The sequence below is a fragment of the Rhinolophus hipposideros genome (assembly GCF_964194185.1).
Source record: "Rhinolophus hipposideros genome assembly, chromosome: 11".
NCBI lineage: Eukaryota > Metazoa > Chordata > Mammalia > Chiroptera > Rhinolophidae > Rhinolophus > Rhinolophus hipposideros.
The window spans coordinates 33504122-33509551 of record NC_138057.1 but is presented as its reverse complement, the minus strand read 5'-3'; the positions used below and the strand labels follow the sequence as shown (position 1 = coordinate 33509551).

Sequence of the window (5430 nt, the reverse complement as noted above, 5' to 3'; positions counted from 1 at the left end):
GGATGGGAGCAATATCCTCAAGCTGATGGGTGGCCAAGAGGAAGTGTGGAGGAGTTGGCCCTGAGTACGAGAGAGGACTTGCAATCCTCCAAGACAACTGGGAAAGACCCAAGACTGGGTCAGTGGTTAAGTACATTCGTAGGTGGGAGCACCAGAGGCTGATGTAGCTCAATCCAAATTCAGTTTTTGGTTTGAGTAGGCAACAAAACCATCTGCTAATAGGGAGGACATAGGGACTGGGGAAGGGGCTGGAGGAAAATGGCAGCTTGGGGACATCAGAGAAAGAAGTAGAAGAGGGGAATATTACTGAGGGTGAGAGAGAACACTGGGTTTAAGATGCTTCAGGTTCACATGGTTGTGATTTTTTTCCCACCTGCAAGCAGAAGCACAGGGGTAGAAACAGAGAATAATTAATAACAACAAACATTTATTGAGCATTTACTATGTACCAGAAACTGACCTTAGCATCTTTACTTATTGTGATAGGCAGAATAATGATCTCCAAAAACGTCAACATCCTAATCCCTGGGACCTGTGAATTAGTTACATGATATGGCAAATGGGAATTAAGGTTGCAGATGGAATTAAGGTTTCTGATATGCTAACCTTAAAAATAGGGAGATTATCCTGGATTATCTAGGTGGGCCCCGTGTAAAAATAAGGACCTTTATATGTGAAGGTACAAGACAAGATCAGAGTGATGCGAAGTGAGAAGGGCTCAACCTGCCATTGCTAGCTTTGAAGATGGAGGAAGGGGTCATGAGTCAGGGAGGGTAGGTGTCCTCGAAGCCAGATAGGCAAGGAAGTGGACTCTACGTTAGAGCCTCCAGAAAGGAATGCAGCCCTGCTGAAACCTTGATTTTAGCCAGGGAGACTGTCAGACTTCTGACATACAGAAATAGAAAATAATACATTTGTATTATTTAAATTTGTGGTAACTTGTTACAGCAGTACTATAAAACTAAAACACATATATATTTTGTATTAATCTTCACAACAATCTTTTCCCAGTTGGACGATTTGAGGAGTTTATCGTGGTTATAGACCTAGATGTTTTGAGGGAGATAAGGACAAATCTTGAGGAAGAAATGTTATCATCATACAAGACACCTGCCCCAAGGAGAGCCACAGTAATATTTTTCAGGCAAGGAATAATGAATGGCCCGGAGGGTTCAGGGGATTGTAAAGACTCAGGGTTCTCAAATTCTTCCATCTACTACCTGTCCCCATCCCATGTTCCAGGGTCCTTCCTATCCCTTCTCTATCAAGGCCCTGACAGCATATGAGATTTGAAAGGGCTGCATATCAATCCTTCTCTGCAATTTGACTCTCACACTCAGGTCCTGAGTCTGATTTACAGCCAGATCTGCCTCTGCCAACAACAGTGGAGGAAGTGTCATGGGAAAGGCCTTTTGGTTTGCATATATTGCCTTGAATTTGTGGCGTAGAAGGTTGAGCCTGCCAACTACACGGCTCTTATAGTTACCATTGGTACCGTATCTCTCAAGTTTTAGCAAATTTGTGACTGGCAATATCCCATCCCACTTGGCCACAGCTGATGTTCTTAGTAATTGTGATAGTGCAGCATGTCAGGTGATAACACTACTCTACTTCCCTCCTACAGTGGGAACCATTTCTAGAAACATCTGCTACATCTTAGATTAAAAATAATTTTACTTCAAAGTCAAAACAAAATACCAAGGAATACAGAAGCCAGAATTCCTAGCTTTATGTCAATTTGTTTGTGTTTTACAAACTAAATGATACATTTAGTGACTAAAAGATTCCCAACAGTTTCCAGCAGTCAAAGAAGTTGAGGAAGTTGAACTAGTATTGTCACTAAAATGTTGTTATACCTTTACCTTTCTTGTAGTGACTTTTTACTTTTTTAGAATGCTGATCTCTACTTTAGTGTGCCATCATTTCCTCCCATTTTTATTGTACTAGAACTTTGTCAGTACTCTTAGGGATGAATGAATTAATAAGAAGGATTATACTGTATTTTGCCATTTATAATGTGCAGTCTTTTGCCCAAATTTGTGAGGGAAAAATAAGGATGCACATTATACATGGGTAGTACTAATTCCATAGCTACATAAATGTTTTTAATTCTTTTATTTGTGCTTATGAGTTAAAAATGTAACTCTAGAAATCAGGAACGATATTCGTATACAAAATAATATCCTGGAATAGGATCATCAGTTTTGTTGAACTTACCACGAACTTGCAATGACGAAGAGTTCTTGGCTTTCTATGATGCGTAAATAGCATAGATTTATTACCGGTACATAAAATTTGTTGTACCTTGTATTTGTTCTTGTGTGTTGTAATTATTTGTAATTACAAAATTATTTGTACCATAATATGTTAACAACTAAATGCTAAAATTCCTTTATAATACAAAAAGCAAGTACCTAAATGTAAACAAATAAAAATTTGAATTAAAAAATTAAAACGAAAGAGTTTTTCCCTGAAAGTTTGGCCCTACAACGTGGGTGCACATTATACATGGGAGCACATTATACACAACCAAATACGGTAGTAAACCCATATATAGCATTAGAGCAAGTTTCAAGGGTCCAGGCATAATGACTTTTGCATCATTTGTCCATCTTTTCTCTCATCTCTCTCCTTTTAAGAATAGCACAATAGGCTTGAGATTACAATTAGAAGACCAGGATTCCTTGCCTAGGTTTGTTGTCATTTATCGCCTCTGTATGCCCAGACAGTTACTCTCTGAGCTTCATTTTCCTCATATTTTAAACAGGGATAATCAGAAAATACACTTGGTATCATTCTACTCTCCTCCTTGCTGATGCTTCTCCACTCATGAGAAGGAAACTCATGTTGAGTTTCCTTCTACACTGTGCCAAGTTCTTTTCCCATGAGGGGATTCTGTTCTTGCTTTTCCTCTGCCTAAAATACCCTTCCTGCTATTCTCCAAATAGGCAGCTTCTCATTCTTTAGGTCTAGCTTAAGTGTCACTTTGCTTACATCCTAGGGAATCCTTCCTTGTCTATTCTATCTAAAGTAGATCACCTCATAACATTTACCACGCTTGCAAACTATTTCCTGTGTAATACGTATAACATTCTGTAATTATTTTGTTTATGTGTCCGTACAAGTTGTTGTCTGTACACCCAGCTATGATGAGATCTTTTAAAATGCAGTGCTCATTCAGGGCTTGGCACAAAATAGACTTTCAATACATATTTGTTGAGCACACAAGTGAATCTACTTCATTGAGCTTGAGTATATTAATGATACAGTATATGTGAAAAACATTTTAATTGTAAAATATTTTTATCTGTATCAAACACTAGATGCAAGTAATAGTTCATAATGTTCAAAACTGCTCCATACTGGATCAATGATTTGTTGCTATACCAAAAGTAGCATTACCTCTTATAGCATTACCATAAAAATTTATGGATTTTTATTGTATAACGATGTTTCAAATGCTCATTTCCCTATCCGTCACTAGTTTCTTGAAATGTGTCAGTTATTTTAACATCAGCAAATGAATTATGTGCAACATTTGAGTTGTGGAAAACTGATATATTTTGAGAGATCTAAGCGTGTGAATGATTATACGTAAAGTGAGGAATTACCTTCCTCTTTACACACCAGCCAAATTATTCAAATTCCTTTGATGCTGGAGTTAAGTGAGAAAGGCAATGTAGGACTGAAATAAATATACCTCTGAAGTGCCAGCCACAGAAATGTCCACCAGCGTTGAGCCCTGACTTAATCGAGCATTGGATATGCATGAGAATGAGATACTAGCCACTGTCACATGATTTGTATCTATAATCAGAAAACGGTGAGGCTTAAAGTTCAGGTACCCACTGACATTCGCTAGCCTGCCGAAGGAAGTGGCTCATGACCTTTCAAAGCCACAAGCAGTCACTTAATGTCCATTTCTTCTCAACCACCTGGAACATCAAATCAAGAAGCATCTTTGGAAGGCCCAGATTTTGAATTGCAAAGTGATACCCAAGTCATCTAGCTATTAGAGCTGGGGAAGGGTGAAATTAATCCAGCAGTGGGTTTCTTTTTTTCTTAGAAGTCCAGTTACCTTGGAGTTTATTTAAACTAAGAGAAAAAGGTCATAATGTTTTCATGCAATACATACACGGTTCTTTAAATAACAATCGTGACAAATAACAGAAATAATTAAGGAATGCTGCACCTGTGACCCATACAAAACAACATTATGAATTATACATAATTTAAAGAAATGTCTCAAACGCTTTTTGAAATACTGTTGTAGCCAATACAGAGAGAGGCATGCCTTCATGGGCATAGAAATGCAGTTTAGAAAAAAAAAGAGAAACAAAATGACACCGGAACTACTCAATTTCTTCAAAATCACTGAGCAAGAAAAGCAACATTGAACCGCCATACTGATTTCACACAATTTCTATGCAGTCCCTTGACTTAAATCCAAGAGCAAAATCCAAGAGCAAAAGTTAAGACTCTCCTCCTCTATTTTTGGTAAACAACTGCATGGTAGACTTAGATGACTTTTCCCCCTGGATTTTACCGGGAGTGGCCTTTAAAATTTTTTATTTAAAAGAGGGCAGGTTTGGCACTTTTATACTGATGTCCCCAATGTTAATATTTCTTGGGATCTCAGGAAGATTCATATTCTTTACAGTTGATATAGCCGGAGCTGGAGCTTCCGCTAAGCCAGCCTCAGATTTTTCCAGTTTATTTTGTGCATCAATTTGTGTAACAATGTCATTCATGTTGGTCTCCAACACCATTCCCCCCATCACCATTTCTGCAAGAATATTGTGAACCTTGTCTACATAGAAAATTAAATCCAGTTCACAGACATTTTCGAAACACTTGTCTAATGTTTCCACAAATACTTGAAATAGATCTAAAACGCCAAGTTCACTTTCTGAAGAATCCACACAAAAGACAAAATATAACGTTGCATAATGTCTATAAATCAGTTTGTTGTCAGATCCTCCAATTAATAATCCGCCTTCTGGGAAATTACAAACATTTTCATCTCTCTTAGATACCAAATGGAACGTCTCCCTGATGATTTGCTGTTGTGTATCTTCACTGTAAGGCTGGTAGGACTTGGAGAGCCGCGGCTTCCCGTGGTTGGTGAAGATGAGGATCGCCTTGATCATGGCTGAGCCGGGCTGACCGGGTGGGCGCTGGGGGCCAGGGCCGGGGCGGGCACGCTAGCCTTGCCTCGGGATCTCCCCGGCGATCTTCCAGCAGTGGGTTTTTAAAAGAGAAATTTGGCTTGCATCTTTTATACATGCCATGAAGACAACTTACATTGAAAACCTTTTCCAGAAACAAAATCCTTTGTGACTACAATTCTTTCAACAGTGTGATCATAATATATCCTGGAGTCATCATTAAAAATACATAAAATGGGTATGTTGGTCTCTAAAGCACATG

General features: G+C 38.5%; 1 pseudogene across 1 annotated transcript; it reads right to left on the bottom strand.

Annotated features, from left to right (window-relative positions):
• Window positions 1-4572: 4572 nt before the first annotated feature.
• Window positions 4573-5150, bottom strand: LOC308504908 (AP-3 complex subunit sigma-1-like; annotated as a pseudogene). Its single transcript has one exon. The product of its transcript is annotated as an AP-3 complex subunit sigma-1-like (transcript).
• Window positions 5151-5430: the final 280 nt, after the last annotated feature.